At 37.5% G+C, this 18,503-nt stretch overlaps 1 long non-coding RNA gene and 1 pseudogene across 1 annotated transcript; one reads left to right on the forward strand and one right to left on the reverse strand.

Annotated features, from left to right (window-relative positions):
* Positions 1-540: 540 nt before the first annotated feature.
* On the reverse strand, positions 541-15,497 carry LOC104420302 (annotated as a pseudogene).
* LOC120288329 lies at positions 5,968-8,506 on the forward strand. Its single transcript, XR_005546666.1, has 2 exons — positions 5,968-7,309; positions 8,253-8,506. It is a non-coding gene; the product is annotated as an uncharacterized LOC120288329 (long non-coding RNA).
* Positions 15,498-18,503: the final 3,006 nt, after the last annotated feature.

An 18,503-nucleotide genomic window follows, 5' to 3' on the forward strand; every position in this document is an offset into this window, starting at 1 on the left:
ACAAACGATCCCCTCACCTAACAATTATTGGAAATCGTTTAGCTTTAACCCCACAACATCACATGCATAATGGAGTGGTCCAATATTCTGAATGGCAAGTAACCCCTACATATCCATAGCCGGTCAATTAATCATTATAATGTTGGATCAAACCACGACGATGGAAGTCCACGAGTCGGAAATCCGTTTCGACTTAATATTATTAATAAGGAGGTTTGGGTCATTATTAACGGTCTCGCTTTGCACATTAGCCGGTTTAACATGCATAATAACATAAACAAAATAAATAAATAGATATCAAATGCATAGATATCTATCCTACATGGTGATCATGGAGTTATGGCTCAATGGGTCTCAAGCCAATGAAGCCCATTTAGCCATTTTAATGTTTTAATAATAGAGACCTGATCTTCACTTCTTCTTAGATCCTTGAACCCTTCAAAGACCGAGCCTATAGAGCTCTCGACTTTATGGCTCCTCCTCTCATAGCATTTACATTAATAGTTGATATACTAAACTATGCTAAAAATACATTTCATGAAAAATAAAAGGAAGGACACAGCCTCCATTTAATAATTACAAGCCCAAAAAATACCCGTAATCATCATACATTCATCCATACATCAATCATATTAATTTAGGAGTTTTTCCATAATCACCACCTTTCCTTACAAGCCATAAATTCATAATTTAAAGCTCTAGAAGTCACAAATAAAATTCTGCATTGAATCAAATTCATGGCCAAAACGCAAGCCACATCAAGAGATCAAAACCGGTGAAACAAATTTCACGAGCGTGATTCCAAGTGGTAGCTGCATTGTCACCTCTGGATTCACATTTGCAAATCATTTTGCAGAAGATAAACACAAAATATAGCAAATTACAGATTTTTTATTCAAAATTGATTTAGTTCCAATTTTTGCTCAATTGATAAAATTTATCACATAAATTAATCAACTTTTATTGGCCATGTAAGAGTAAGCGATTCTCTTAACAAAAGTAAATTGGCCATTAGAACTTAAAAATAAATATGAACCAAAATCAATTAAAAGCACGAAAACGCCTAAGGATTGGCTCTGATATCACTATTGGAATTTTATGAAACATGTATAGGCTAAATAAACATAAACGCAGCGGAAGCAAAGATAAAATTCTACTATACATTTATCTCCAAAGGCATTGTTCGTGCGTTTTAATCAAAAATCCGAATATCAAAGGGGGTTATATGGATTACCTCTCGAAGCACACTTCAAACAACTTGATTCAGATGTTCCTCAGTTCAAGCTCCACAAATGTCGAGCCTCTAATTCAGACACACCACCAACGCACCTCGAACGAAAAAGAGCTCATAGGTAATCACCATTATAATTTTGCTAACCATGAAGTTCTCTCTCTCTTTCTCTCTCTTTCTCTCTCTTTCTTAACTTAACCCACTCACTCTCTCTTTGCTCTATTTATAATGTCCGGAAAAGTCAACGTTTAACTTTCTCTAGAAGTTAGTCTTTAACCTCTCAAAGAAGTTATTAGCTACTTTTTCCAGAAGCTACTTCTTTCAGAAGCTAGTCTTTAACTTCTTAAATGAGTTATTGACCACTTTCTCCAGAAGCTAGTCTATAACTTATCAAATAAGTTATTAACTACTTTCTCCAAAAGTTGGGTGAGCAAGAGAACAACTCTCGTGAGTGGGCTGTGTCCGATCGAGTGAATTGGTTATGGTGTGTGACATCCCTAGGTTCATCACTAAACTGGTAGTAAGACTTGCACTAACACATTAGTACTCCCAAAAGAATTGATTGTCCTGATCAATCTCTAGGTTTTATAAACCATGATTGACATCTAGCAATATGCCATGGCTACCTAGACAGTGTGAATGTTTTAAGAACATAATGAACCTGTCAGCTCCAGCTATAGTGTAATTTAATCCCTTTGTCTTACTATGTTCTGATCGAACAAAGACCATGAAATATTTGTCAAGTCACCAATTCGATCATATGCACAAACCTAATTGACCTGCATTTTATACGAGACATAAACAATTCATTCTTGGTTATAACCCTAGCCGAGAATTTCAATGCAATGTCACAATTAGATTACATAGGACATCATTACGATACCTTACATGTGACAAGGAGACAGATTCCATGTTGCGCACATGTGTAACTTCATATGTGAACGAGTTATGACCATCAGGTACAGAGACGGATCAATGAGCCGTCAATATGCATACTCGTGAACCATAGCCGTCCAACATACAAGTTAACACTGTGTCTCAGGTAAGGATTATTTACACAAAACCAAAGCATGAAAAATTAATCATTGACCTCGCTAAAAGCTTCAATGTTGCTAATCGTTCTATATGTGTCATGTTCAATGAACTTGTCTGCTACAAGCGCTTATGTTCTAACTCAGGCATCATAATACCTAATAACTCATGACTCGTTATTACCTTAAGCATCCAATACTTAACGGTGAAGCTAAGAACACATCGGTCTCAACAAGATCATTAATATCCACTAAATGATCCATTGATCAGGAACAGTTTAAAGATTCAATCTAATTGTGAACCCGTCACGCATATTCTTAACGTCTCAAGAATAAGTCCAGTCACAAATGATCTTATGGAATCATTCATATAGATAATTGGACAAATGAATGAATACGTCTTTGCCATTAATTTGACAATACAACTGAAATCCCTAACATGTAACTATCACATGGTTGCTTTAGGGCATATAACTAACATTCTTTTCCTTCTCATTTTTAGAGTCGTGTGTCTAGTCCTTTAGAACTTGTTCACTCAAATGTACGGGGTCCATGTCGTGTTTCTGATACATATGGTTTTCGATATTTTGTTACATTCATGAATGATTTTTCTCAAATGACTAGGTTATTCTTAATAAAAGACTATGCTGAGATTTTTCATTACTTTCGTCGATTCTGTTTTAAGGTATTGAATCCAACTTTTATTAAAACTCTACAGTAAATTAATGCCAAAGAGTATCCTGTTGCTATTTCTAGTTTTTAACCTTTTCTTGACTCTCATGACATTATTCATTAGACTCTCTGTTCATATACACCATAGCAAAATGGTGTAACTGAATGCAAAAATCGTTATCTTCTTGATGTTACTTGTTGTCTTATGTTTCATACACATCTACTGAAATTTTTTTGGGGCCATGGTGCTCTTATGGCCTACCTTTTAATTAATCGGCTTCCAACTTCCCTTCTTCAAGAGGAGAAACCTTTCTCCATTTTACATCCAACTTGTTCTCCCTTTCTATTACCTCTACGTGTCTTTGATTGTGTTTGTTTTGTTCGTTCTCTAACTCCAGGTCTTGATAAGTTGGACCTACGTACTGAAAAATGTGTCTTCATTGGATATTCTCGAACAAAGAAGGATCACAAATGTTATAGTCCTACTCATCATCATGTGTTTGTGTCAGCCAATATGACATTTTTTGAAAACAAACCATAATACAACACTCAAACGGTTCCTACAGTGCCTCCTAATGATGATGATCATGTCTTACTAACACTTCTACTAATCACATTTCCTCCAGCATCATCCATAGGATTTCAGTTTGCTGATCACACCTACCATAGACGTGGAGTAGCTCTTATACAATAGTGCAACCATCACTTGATTCATCTATTCCCTCATTGGTTGCTGCGCCGTATTCTAATCTTGATCCTGATTCATCCATTGCTACTTGAAAAGGTACACATTCTTTCATTGGTCATTCCGTGGATCTTTATACATCTTACTTTGATTTATCCGATTGTCTTCGTACTCGTCACCCTATTTCCAACTTTCTATCTTATAATCGTTTATCTCCTACTTTTCTACCTTTGTCTTCTTCTTGTCCTCTATCTCTATGCCTAGCAGTGTTGCTAAAGCTCTTGCTCATCCTGGGTGGCGACAAGCCATGGAAGATGAAATGAAGGCACTCATTGAAAATCGTACTTGGCAGCTCACTACCTTACCTGTAGGAAAGCAACCTGTTGGTTGCCATTGGGTTTTCATTGTTAAGGTTTATCTCAATGGCACACTTGATTGATTGAAGGCATGATTGGTTGCCAAGGGATATTCTCAAACCTATGGTGTTGATTATGATGACACTTTTTTACTTGTAACCAAAATTTTATCTGTTTGTGTCTTTATTTCCCTGGCAGTGCGTTTTATATGGTTTCATCATCAATTGAATATCAAAAATGCATTCTTACATGGTGATTTGGCTAAAGAGGTATATATGGAGCAGCCACCAAGTTTGTTGCTTAAGGGGAGAATTTGGTATGTCATTTACATAAGGCATTGTATGGACTCATACAATCTCCTCGTACTTGGTTTGGTAGGTTCAGCAATACTATTATCAAGTTTGGATTCAAGCAATGTTATGTAGATCATTCAATCTTTAGTTCTATCTCCTCAGTTGGGTGTATTCTTCTGGTGGTATATATGAATGACATTATCATTACTGGTAGTGATTTCGATAGTATTCAACGACTTAAACAATTTCTACATATACAGTTCAATACTAAGGATATAGGACGTCTGAGGTATTCCTAAGCATCAAAATTGCCTATTCGCATCTATATATATATATATATATATATATATATATATATATCAATTTAACCTAGTGAAAATATGTACTTGACATTCTCGATGAAGTTGGGCTTATCGGAGCAAAACTAGCAAATATTCCTATGAAGCCCAATATAAAACTTAATGCAGAATATGGAGAATTATTATATGATCCAGTAAAATATCTGAGATTAGTTAGTAAGCTGAATTATCTTACCGTCATGAGACCAAATATATCTTTTGCCGTTAGTGTTGTAAGTCAATTCATAAGTTCTCCTCGGACTACTTACTAGGATGTTGTGCTTCAGATTATCAAATACTTGAAAGGAGCATCAGGTAAAAGACTAATTTTCAAGAATTATGGCCATCTAAATATTATAGGTTTCGCTGATGTAGATTGGGCCGAATGTCCCACTAGTAGGAGATCTACGTTTGTGACATCCAGATTTTTCAACCCTGTCTTCTACTGAATAAATCGGGCATTTCATTGACGCGCCTATAAGGTTATTCTCAAAGCCGATCACTCTCGAGATAACTAGACCATCTGGGGAAATTATTAAGGAATTTTAAGGCAATAGACTTGAGAACTCGATCAGGAATCGGCTTCTCGATCGTGTCCATCTTTAGAGGTCATTACAGCACAGTTAAAAATCGATTTGAAATCAAAGATAGACTGGATCGATAGAGATGTGTGGCTAATCATGGGTGACACCACTAAATTAGAAAATTCTCGTCGACTGGCCCTAGATTGATTTTCTTATTATTTTGGTACCCTGTGTCCGCAGTTGGATCCTCAAGATTTTCACGATAATCGAGAGTCGCCATTGAGTCGAGTGGGTTCATAGTAGCTCGAAGAAAATCGACCACGGGTCATTTGCCTTAAAAAGTTCTGAAAACTACCCGATAGTCTAGGTCACGCTAAAAGCGCTCCAGAGTGAAATTAACCGTCAATTTGAGTTCGATTTCATAAATTGAAAGTTCTGTGGTGTCGTGAGCTATTTTTGGAACATCGATTTAGTCTCAGAAGATTTTTCGGAGGTCCCGAGATTTTTACGGAAAATGGGTTCGGACGTCGCGGAATTTGGATGGAAATTCAGATTGGTTAAATTGATGAGAAATTGGACTTTCAGACTAAGCCTGTGAGTGTCAGAGATTTATAGAAAATTTCTTGGGATTTTTTTACATCAAAATTGGACCTCAATTTGGGAATTTATTGGAGAAATTGAAGTACAAATTGTGAAATTCGTATGATTGGATGAGGCAGCAATTTTGGACTTTAAATTTGTTTATTTATGAGTTGATAAGCTTGAAATTGATTGGGGGGACAAAGAGGAGTGTATTGTGGACTTGTGGGGCCAAAACATTAAATGTATTGGCTAAGATTTCTGATTTTTGTTCCCTCTTAGCTGGCTCCCCTCATCCGCACGTTGGAATCTTCTCGGGCAAGCTTGATTTGCCGACCTCAGCTTCTGCATCTCTCGGCCCCAAAAACCCCGCAGCTCCTCGCCAACGTTTTCATCATTTCAACGCCACGAAAACTCCTGTCCCGTGTCTCCACTTCACGGAACTTCAGTCCACCGCATCTGCTTGAAGACGCCGAGGCAACACCGAAGCAGCTCCGTGCCACGTTTTCAGTCAACCTTGCTGCCTCTCGGACGACCGGTTGACCTACGCTCAGCCAGCATGCGACAGCTGCTTCCTTCAAGTGTTGTCCAGCACTGAAGACCGAAGTCCTCTCAGCCTCCACGCGTCCGACTTGCTCCGTGGGTCAAACTCCAGCAACAAGCTTCGGTTTGTTGACCGAAGACCCCACGACACCAACAGAGAAGCCACGGGAACGGAGGCAGTCAGCCACGCCATCCACCGAAGACTCCACCGAACGCCCTCTTCTCTCCATCCGCGGCCAGCTGTCCGCGATTCTGCTTCCCCGGTCAACCGTCGAAGTCCACAGCAAGCACCGAAGCCATTTTGTTGACTGAAGCTACTCACCGCTTCGTGCGTCCAGCGAAGCCACTGTCCACCGAGCCTCCAGTCCACGTAGCCTTCGGCTGCTCCCTCCGATTCAACCAAGTCTTCGTCTGCGAGATCCACCGAGCATCCTCACGCCGCCAGCACATCGGTCAAATCCAACAACTCGCCCCACTGATTGTTGACCAGAGCAGCTGCCAGCGTCCCGACCTTCATCCATTTTCAACGCCATCAACGGCTTCGATTGGTCAAGCTGCACGAAGCCTCGTGTGTCTTCCCTCAGCTCCAGCGACGTCCATCGAAGCAGCAACCCAGCATCTCCGTGGATTGAACCCAGCAATTCGGGCCCAGCAGTCCAGCGAAGACCGAAGCAGCCCACGCAAATTTCTCTTCGTGGATTGCAGCCCAACAGCGGCCTTTGTTGCTTCTCTCACCAGGCCAGATCTGCAGCCCACGTGACCTTCAATTCAACAAACCAGCCGAAGACAAGCCTTGCAGCAAGCCCAGCCCGTGAGTTTCAATCCTTTGGGCCACCGAATTCAGCACAAGACCAGCAAGCCCAGTTCAGCTAGCGCACTTGGTTCAGTCCAATTCAGCAGGCCCAACCCAACTTGGGTCCAGCCCAAAAGCAAGAACAAATCTCATTTGGGATGAGATTTGTTGGGCCAAGGTCGAGGCCCGGTCCAAGCCTGTCGGGGTCGTCGAAAGCCCGATTTCGGCCGCCGTCGCAGTAATTCGGTTCCCGCTTTTAATCAAGTGAGTTTTGCTCACTAATCCCTTATTAGTCGGTGAATTATGCTTAGGGGTTGATTAGATTTAATTAAGTGCAATTAGGTTGATAGATTAGATTAGAGTAATTAAATTAGAGACTTATAGATGCATGTTAGCAATTGGATAGTGTAGATAGCAAGGAAATAGGTCATGGTATTTATTGAGCAAGTCTCGGTAATTTTCCGGGTTCATATTGGCTTCCAATTAGGCTATAACGGGCCTAAGTTGGATTTATTGCATTTATTTAATATTTTCCGTAATTATTTAATTATTTATTTATTTTCCGGAAATTAGGCTGAGATAGCCGACGACCGAAATTTTGTATTGATTCCAATGGTGCTTTCTGTTTATTTATTCGAGTATCATATTGTGAAATTTTAGTGAAATTGGTGAATATGAGAATTTATCTCAAAATTGGGAAAATGTCGGTACTTGAAGGGAAAGTAACTGTGTGAGGTTGTGAGTTAGATTAAAGATTGCCAGGTGGGGCCGTGATGCCACCGAGTTGAGAAAATTGCCAGGTGGGGCCGTGATGCCACCGAGTTGAGAAAATTGCCAGGTGGGACCGTGATGCCACCAAGTCTAGAAAATTTGCCGAGTGGGGCTGTGATTCCACTAAAAATAAACTATGCCTATAGGGTCGTGATTCAGAGTCAAGAATGAAGAGTCGAGATGACCATGTAATGGTTTTGATGACATGTAATCGACTGAGTCGATTGATCGTTAAGTCGATCTGATTGGTTGGATGCTATGATTGTTAGTATTTATTATTTGAACTGACTTGCAGGAAGGAAACTGAGGCCAAGGTAAGTCCTCTAACCCATGATGTGCTTAGGCAGCCCTCAGGGCGTATTTTCTTACTAATCGGGTCTTAGGAGGTAGAACTCGCTAAGACGTGGTCTCATTGGTTATTGAATAACCATTTCAGGACCCTGAGAAAGAGCCGAGGAGGAGGAACCTGAGGAAGAGAAAGATTTTTGAAGAAGAAGATGATGATCCAGAGAGGGATCTTGAGTACAACCCGGATGTGGATTGAGATCCCATCCCTTTTGTGAACCCTGTTTTAGTGTAAATAGGTGTGAGACTTGGTTGCTGTAAATAGTATTGTAAAGATACTATGAGTTGCACTATTAATAAAAGTGTAGTTGAGAATTTCAATACGAAAAATATGGCCTGCTTTTCTATCCCATTGTTTTATTGTCTGGGGATTCATAACTGCTTCCGCATGCGTAATAAACAGAAAGGGTCGGCGATACTTAGTCCTGGGATATTGCACTTTAAAATCGACCAGGTAGAAGGATGGGCGCGTCCCCGAGGATCGGGGCGTGACAACGTTGGGTTATTATGTATTTATTGGAGATAATTTAGTTGCTTGGAACAACAATAAATGACATGTGGTTTGTTGATCAAGTGCTGAATCAGAATATAGAGCAATGGCACATGTGACACGTGAATTGTTTTGGTTGAGGATGTTATTAGAAATTGGGATGTCAATATCGAAACCATCGATATTATATTATGATAATCAATCGGCTATTCATATTGCAAACAATCCCATCTTCCATGAGTGAATTAAGCATATTGACGTTGATTGTTACTTCGTACGAGAAAAGGTTTAGAAATGGGAGATTACTCTAACATGTAAGGATAGAAGATCAAGTTGTAGATACTTTTACCATGTCTTTATGAGGGAATATAGTGGATTTTTTATGTAACAATTTGGGATTATTTAATATCTACATCTCAAATTGAGGGGAAGTGTTAGGAAATAATAATTGTTGACATATGATTTTTAGTCGACGTGTCAAAGAAAGAAATAAAGTCAAGATTTGAGTTTCTGACCGTGATGAAAAAAGTGTTCTTTTGCATTGTTACTATTAAGTGATTTTTGAGTCATTTTCAAGAAAAAACCGAAAAGTCAAACGGTTGACTTTCGAGTTGACTTTTTGATCAACCATTTGACCAAAAGTTAACCCCGGGTCAGAAATTAATTTTTTATCCAAAAAAGATCCCATTTAGCTTTCATTTTACTTTTATCAAATCAATTTCTCAAAAATTCAAAGATTTGACCAAAAAAAAATCCATATTTTAGGAAAAATCAACTAAATGGTTAATTTTTTGTTAAACCTTCGACCAAAAAAATCAAAAACATCGAAAATTCACGAATACTTTCATTTTAATACAATTTAACTTTTGTGTCAAAAATTTCACAAAAATTGATTAAGAATCTTGTTTTTTTGAATTTTTTGGTGTTAGGTTCTAAATTGGCCAAAAATAAAATTACTTTCATTATAGTCATAATTAAGCATAATTCCTTCTTTGACATTTGATTTATGGACTATTTTAAATCCGCTCGTGCATTCAATTTCGTGAATTGCCCGATCAAAATACAAATTGCTATTTTGAATCCGAATTACTTGCTCAAAAAAAAAAAAAAACCTAATTAGGGGACCAAAATTGATCCTTCATGGATTGCAAACGAACAGCCATTCTTCATTCATTTTCTTAAGATAAGTCCAAATCAGAAATTGATTTTGGAAAATTCACATCAAAACTTCTCAACTTGAAGAATTTTACTCTCCCAAGCATAAGAAAGTCAAGCAATTAAACTTCAATTGATAAAATTCGAATTGACCCATTTATGATTATGGTTTAATTTCATAAATCTAAGTCCAATTTTAATATTAAACTAGATTCATTTTTGGCATGAGCTTGAGTACTTTAATTCAAGGCCAATTCGGACACGATAAGTGATCTTACACATGTGTGGTTATCAGATAAGACAATTGTGGCACTAATTGAACTCAATTTTAATCAATTTGCAATTTAACCCATTAAATTGCAAAATTGATTATTTTAGCCCTTTAGACTTAATTCAAAGCATCCATGGTTTTGGCTCGTTGTCTTTCACGATAATCGTTCAATTAGATCAGGAAAAAGACCCCTAGATCACATTCATAAGGTTTGATTAGCTTAATTGAATTTCAATTGGCCAATTTCTTCTTAAATATGATAAATTTCCTTTTTAGGGATCAAATTACATAACTTTTGAACTCATAGGGGTCCCAAATTAATGAAATGGCTAGAATCAGATTTGAAAGAACTAGTCAATTATCGATCAAACCAGACCAAACCAATATGACTGGTTTGATTGGCCCCCAGCAGTGCTAGCCGATTCGGTCACTTGCCGGTTGGTTTTGGACCTTCGGTGACCGGTTCTGGGATCTTCCTGATGTCAATTTCACTCATGCACCTTCAATTTCTCGAAATTTTACATATTGATCCTCAAATTTCATCAAATTACAATTTGACTCATAATCAGACATTTTGATTCAATTCTCGATTTTGACTTGGGTTTTTGCAAATCAAATCCATTAGATAGATTACCCGACACCTCAAGATCATGATTCAACCTTCGAAATCAAATTTTAACCGTTGGATCAAAATTTCAACCGTTAGATCGAATCGACGGATGAAATTACACAGTTTGGGGGTAGTATATAAGCCCATTTTCCCTCCATTTTTTGGGGAGGGGCCTTATATTGAGATCTCAAGGAGGATATGAATCAACGGTCTGAAAAAGCATATACAAATCTATCAAATTGTTTACCATAGACGATGCTGTTCTATAGCTTTTTGGATCTTTTAGCAAGCTTAGCCTTTGAATTTTAAGAGTTAAATGTACTTCAAGATGAGTCAAATTACATCATGTCTCTTAATATATCTAGCAAAGCCGATCACAAGATAAACGTGAGCTTCTCTAGAACCATCTACTTTGCAACAAAGAAGAAAAATAAATGAATAGAACTATAGCAATGGGGGACCAAGACTGGAAAGCATTACTTAACCAAACAGGACCTAGACACTGACCAATGAAATATCTAGTTAAGTCAGCTAGAGGCAGGGATTCCTGCCCATAGCTGAAGGGATTCCAAGATGAGACATATTTTTCTAGCTGTGATCGGATCATTTCAATGACTACCAAGATCAACATGAGTTGCACTCTCACAGAAAACAAACTGCAATTGATGTTACTCATGCAATGTAATCCCCTCACAGCAGAGATCTGGTCAGAAAAGCACACCTGCTTCAATGCAACAGCCAAACCAGCTATAGTGTGGTTGTGTGGTCCTCCTTGAAGAACAGGAAAGACGGCCTGATGGATTTTGTCTTCAAAGTCATACAACACCTGTCCATAAATCAAGATTTAGTACACTGCTTTACATGAGAAGAGAGTCTCATCTGTCTTCACCTTTGTGGCAAAGGGGAGAGCAAAAGTAGGATTTGAAAGATAGACAAAATGGCTGAGGAAAACGAATAATCTGAAGTGTCTACAAACCTCTTTCCCTTGTTTGTTGATCTCTTTTACACCCTTCCTGAAGAAGATCATGGCTCCACATGGACCACGAAGTGACTTGTGAGTTGTGGTCGTAACAACATCAGCATATTAAAAGGGTGATGGAACCACACCAGCAGCAACTAAGCCTCTGATATGTGCCATATCTGCTAACAGGATAGCCTTTTGCTTGTCACATACCCGTTGCATACATCGGGAACCTTACATTGGATTTCCAGATTACAAGGTAAGGTTCGTTCCCAACTCTGAACAGTAACTGAACTTAATTGCTAAAAGAAAAAACCTTTTGAGTTTACCTTACGAATACCAGCATAATCATAGAGACGTGCATAAGCACTGGCACCAGCCACAATTAGTTTTGGCCTGAAGAGTGGGGCACTTTTTTCCAACTGCAATGTTGAAGTGAGAGACAAAGTGAAACCACAAGAGATTACAGAGCATTTACGATTCATACTACAATATACTCTAAGCCACTCTGGATATTCCTAGATAACATTCTGGCTACAGGTAAGAATATTAAATTTCAGCTAGAATTAGTTCCAAACTATCACAGTTTAAACACCCATTGTAAACACAACCAGCTACATTCTTCCCTTTCATATTACACTGAAGACTATAGATGTTTCTGCTGTGTTAATTGCATAAAGCGATGATTTTCCATGACGGATTAAGATCTCTCCTCCTCATGACTAGAATCCTAGAGAGTTTCAACAAGACCTACCTGGTCGTAATCAATGTAGCCTGTGCTCTCATTCAATCTATATGTCATTGTCTCAGAAAATATGGATGCTGCAGATATTTTTTTAGTATCAGTCTGCAAAAGAACAGAAAAAGTTATTAGAATCTCCATATCAAGATCAACAACTTCCATCAGTTAAGAATGTAAGGTGCCTTGTCATAAGTTGTGTATTGATTTCCCAGGGTATGTGATAGTATAATAAGCCCAGATTAAACTAGATACTGCATTTATCAGCTGGATATGCTTCTCTCATCTTCTTCTGTACGGAATTAAAGCATTTGACTTTGAGATTGTTAACTAATTTTTTATTATCTACTAATATATCCAAAAACATCGAGAACATGAATGAACAAGCTTCAAGAACACGGACCCAGTGATCAATGGATGTTTCCATATATTAAATGAGAAATCAAAAGAATTTCTGAAATGGTCAGAAAATATCCCATTACAAGATTGCCAAATCAGATGGAATGTTAAATGTTTCGTGAATAGAAGAATCGAGCGTTCACATCAGCAGAGAAAAATAGATAACCAAAGGAATTGCTTATTTTTTATAGCCTCTGACCAAAGATGATTTGATCACCTCTCCCTAACAAATATGAAGGACTGTGCAATTACAGTAATTCTCTGCTGAAAAAATCCGACTCTCTCATTCCAATTCAGTTGAATTTTGAGCTAAGCCATGAAACCTCTTCTATGAAAAGAATAGGCACCAATACTTGCCCCTGTGATTGATGCTGCACAATTTACTACTTGGATTGACCAAGGGCAGAGATCCTTTAAAGCAAGAAAATCTGACCACTGAAACAACCTGAAATAAGACTCTCTGATGCACAATAGTTGGACACAATTGCATTATATCAGTAATTGCTGTGGATATGATTCCACTCAATTTCACCTCGCTACAGGAGGAGTTTCTAGTAGAGAATTATGATGTACGCCATCTCTAGTGAAGAAGAAGCAACTTTTATGGATAAAGTAAAAAGCTCTTCTGACAAACAGATTCACAGAAATGTAAAATGCTCTTGATTGCAACATGAAGCACCTGATAGCCATGAGAAAGATGTCCCCCATGAGGAAGATCGAGTGCCATAATCCTGTTGTGAGGTTTTAGAAGTGCAGTATATACTTGGAAATTGGCAGGAGACCCAGATAGAGACTGCACATTGACTGCAATACAAAAGGATACTTAGAAATCTGCTGGTAATACGCAGATTCTGGCAAGCATATCAAATAATTTTACAAATTGGTGAATGGAAATTAGTTCCTAACTGAACCATTAACTAAACTGATTTCCCTTTGCTTGTCATATTTGAGTGGAGAATTAAATACAAGGTTCTGAACAAAATGCGTTCGACAACATTATCATATCAATTATATGTACCATAATATTGTGTACTGAGTGGTAACTGGCCCCAACTACCAAGACATGAATATGATTAGAAATTCAAAGGTGAAAAAGGTTGAGTCTGACATATAAACATTGAACTTCCAGATGTAAGGAAACAAATGAGAATGAGAATGGCAGAAGAACAAGCAAAGAGAACGCAGAAGTTACTGCAGTAGCAGTGAAAGTATCATATAAGCTACCTCCCCACTTGGCGGGATCCAACTGGAATGCTTCCAAAGCACGCTTCTGGCATAAGGATTCGGCCATATCAATATACCTGAACAAACAGACTGCCAGTTTCACCACCAATCAAATTTTACCAGGTTAAGAATAAATACCAGTACGATGGAATCGAGTGAGCAGAAACCACAGCGGCAAATAAGTACAAAGTTCTTTTACAAGATATGCGTATTGTGAAAGTGCTCAAACATACTCATTTCCTCCGTAATATCTCACACCGGAATATCCTTCACTATATTTGTTTGTCATTACCGATCCAACAGCTTGCATCACCGAGACAGAAGTGAAATTCTCTGATGGAATTAGCTCCAGCCCCTTGGTAAGCACAAAAACCCCGACATAACCATTAGTAAGCGATCATTGGAAATCAGATATGATTGATGACAGAGAAAGATTTAATCTTCATGACAAAATGGAGCTATATCCACAATCATTTTCATTCTCCATTACGCATAGAATGAGAAACTCAAGAATCGTTCCTCCTCCAGTAAAAGACAAAGGGTAGATGGACCCTGCAATTTGTTGCATGATTTTGCTTGCACCAGTCAAATAACGAGCAAAGTAGCTGCTATTCACACAGAACAATTGAAAATGCTATTGGCCTAACGGTGAAACTAATTGGAAATAAAGTTCACTCGCCAATGAACGGATGAGTACCAACACAGCAATATGAGAAGCTTTGTGAGGACAAAAAACAGAGAGCCGGGCGATACCTTCCATTGCCTGGCTTTCTCGAGCTCAATGATGTCAGCAACCTCAGGATCAACGGCCTCGAGCGGAGCTTTAAGCTGCTTCGGCCACTGCAAACACATACCGTGCATGAGGGACATACATGAATTCAAAGGAACAACAGTAGAATCATTTCAAAGCCAAACAAGAGACGACTTATACGGCGACCGCTGCGAACAGCTCACAGCCATATCGTCAAAACATAAGCAAGTTGGATGGAGTACTATGAACGTGAGGACCCTTACAGTGACGCCATTTTTCTCCTTCTCGTAGACGGCTTCATTCGGCAAAGACGCCTGCAAGAACCGAGCGGGAGAACAAAAATCAGAACCGGTCGATGCTTACTTAAGCCGAAGGAGAAGAAGAAGAGGAAGAGAAGGAAGGGAGGGAGGAGAAGGGAAGGGAATGGGGACCATGTAGCAGACGGAGCCACCGCCATTGATGAGAGGACGGAGGGGCTTCTCGATGGAGGAGGAGAGGCGTCGGAACGCCATTGCCATGGCCATTCTTGCTCTCCTTGGTGGTTGACGAGAGAAGTGCGTGAGTTTCCTGTTTATGGTTATGCCTGACTTAGATTGAGCAAATTGGGGGTTGAAGGGAGCCGTTTGAAAGGGAAAAAAAAAGCAGAAAAAAAAATGAGTAAAAAATGAAAAGAAATGAGAGGGAGGATTTTAGTTTTGGGGTGATTTGTTGGTGTATGTGTGTCTTTTGGGATGGCTGGTGTGTGATCTCTTTCAGGCCCCACATAGATAAGAGTAGCGTTAAGTGATGGATTTGTGGACCCCAGCAGCTATTTTTGTAAATTTTATCTGCTTAACTAGTCCACCTCTACTATTAACAAAAAAATGCATTGGAGCCCCAATCAAAAGATAACACGAAGTTAAAAAAAAAAAGAAAAAAAAAAGAAGGATTGATGTCGATAAATATCTCAAATTGATATCGTACAAAATATTTATCTTGAATTGCTTTTTGCCTAACAAAAAGTCCCAAACCAATAATTTTATTTACGCCTAAAAAAAAAAAAAAAATCGTTTTACGGAAAATCCAAATGCAATAACCCTTCATTAAAATTCTTACATAACATGAAGATTTTATGTCAAATCCATCTTGTAATTGTCCGTTACGCATGCTGATACGCGTATACATAAAAGGGATATAGGATGGGATGCTAACTGAGTATAGATTTGGGTCAATGGTACCACTTTTGAGAATTTTTGTGAGATCCACATTGGTTTAAGGAACGTATTATGAGATACTGATTTTGAGATTTTTAACTTTAATAGCCTTAAAGAATATTACACTGGAGATCCTAGGTTTTACATTCGGAATCCATTAAACCTTTCAATAGGTTCCATTAAATATTCATTTAATTTCAGTAAGTACAATCAATATATTACAATGAGTAGTAGTACCGATTATTGCTAGCTAAGTGGCAATCTTCTTTAGGATTGATTGCATTAATGAAAAACTTTAGAATTCAATTAAATTTTGTCTATAAGATTTAGACTCTAATTATTTCGAGAAAAATAAATTATTCTTCAAAAATTCCTAAAATAATCATTTATATCGCTTAAAATACTTAATCAATAGTAAATGTTTCCATCATCGAAAATAATTTATACTTAAACATTTTTTTTTGGACAATGAAAATATTTTTCATTCATTTATTCTTTGTATAAGAATTATTTTTAAAAAAAAAATTCCAAATCATTCATTTCATACTAAACAAACAGAACCTTAAACTCATGCAGTACAAATTCCTTGAAAAATTAAAAGGCAGTTTTGGTTTACTCATGAAATTTCGTACAGGAATTTTAAATGAAGGTACGGTCAAAAAAAAATTGAAGGTACTATGGAAGGTAAATAGACATAACTATTTACTCTAAATATCCTTTTTAGTGCCCCTGTTATGTTATAGGTTATGTATTTCCTCCTCTTTACCTTCTAAACATGTGACGTATATTTTATGCCCAATAAAATGGTGCCACGTCATTTTGTAATTCTGTTTTATAGACCACTCTTGCTAACAGAATCGGCAAAATTCAATCTCTAATCTCTCTCGGTTATCAACAATCACATTTCATGTGCTGGCAATTGTTGATTAGAAATTGGTCCCACGTGTTCTAATGAATTTTCTTTTTTTTTCTTAATCTAAATATTGTGTCAGATGCATTTTCATTTTCTCTTGATCCGAAACATCTAAAATTTTCACAATATAGAATTGTCAACATATAAATTCACATATAATTTTCTGAACTTTTTTTATTTAAAATTTTGTCGAGGAAGCAAAAAGTTGCAGTCCAGAGATCGCAACCAAACAGGCCTGCTTCCCAAACTGCAAATTTCCCATGTTCATTCATCAAGCTTGCTTTTTTACCTCATGTTGGGAAATTCAAAAAAGGATTTTTACCAGGAGCTACAAAAGAAGAAAACCGATTTATTGTGGAGAATCTATTTTTCTTTTTTTCTGTTCAAAAGTTCTTCATCCTTAATCAATATTGGGGGAAAAAAAAAAGATAAAAAAAAAAATATGGGCAAACAAGCAAATCCGACCATACAAACCCTATCTAAAACCGCCTCGATTCTAAACCACAGAAGGAGGGGTGGAGAGGATATGTCTTTTATCCTTGATAGGAGTGCGGTGCTTTGTGAGAAGAATTTGGCCACCGACGCCTTACGGACAAATTTTGTCGATTGGACTCGGTCACTTTCTCAGATGTCGTTCCCGCTTTGGGGTATTTTCATCTTATGTGCATTGATTTTTTTGTTTCTCATTTTTAAGTCTATAAATTTTCAATCAGGCAAAGACAAATCCAAACCCAATAACCCGCCAAACCTACCCTGAAAAATAGGGCATCGAATGCACTGTTTTTTCAACTAGTAAAAAGGACGAGGCCAACCTAATCCGAACTCGAAAATTTTGAAGTAGGGTGAGTTGGGTTAGGTTGGGTCAATAGTTAGTCTTATTGATAAAAATATATGCGACATCCCAGAGGAATATATAGCTTGCATAATTTCCTTTTATGTATGGACAATCAAAATAATTTGAATGATGGTGATCATACTTAGACTCGCTACAAAGTTTGCTTCCTAAGTGATGTCACAGATTTTTGTTGGGTGCAATGGACATTCTAGCTTAAATTAAATACTTGAAATTTGATATCATTCAGTAAATTTACTTACTAGACGAATCTTAGTATCTTAAAAATTCTTTTTTGCACACTCCAATTATATATAGTGTTGCATAAGTAGCATAACATTTATGTATAATGAGTCACATGAATAATCTTCATGTGTTGGTTTGAAAAACAGTCGATCTCTAATTATATATTACTTATTATTGTCTCTTTGAATCCTAAATTTAGAGTATCTCAACCCATACTCAAACTTCCAAATCTGGAGTCTGTTGCCATGCTTAGTGCTAGACATATTTCAATACATTTTTTTTTTTTTGAATTTTTCAAAATTGAATAGTTGAAATTTAATTGAAGGACATAATCACGAGATAAGACTTTTAATGAGTCCTCAATTTAGGAAAACACATTTTCTTTATGTTTGTTGTATTTTTATAAAGTTAAATGTTAAAATATAGTTTGCTTAGAGGTCAAGAACTAAACTGGGTGTGAGTTGTGTGCACAATACAAGTTCTATTAGACTCATCATCACATATAAATAGCTGGGGTTTGGGTTTTTTCACCAAATTCTATTAGATTCATGATGCTAC

This window comes from Eucalyptus grandis, chromosome 9 (assembly GCF_016545825.1).
Source record: "Eucalyptus grandis isolate ANBG69807.140 chromosome 9, ASM1654582v1, whole genome shotgun sequence".
NCBI lineage: Eukaryota > Viridiplantae > Streptophyta > Magnoliopsida > Myrtales > Myrtaceae > Eucalyptus > Eucalyptus grandis.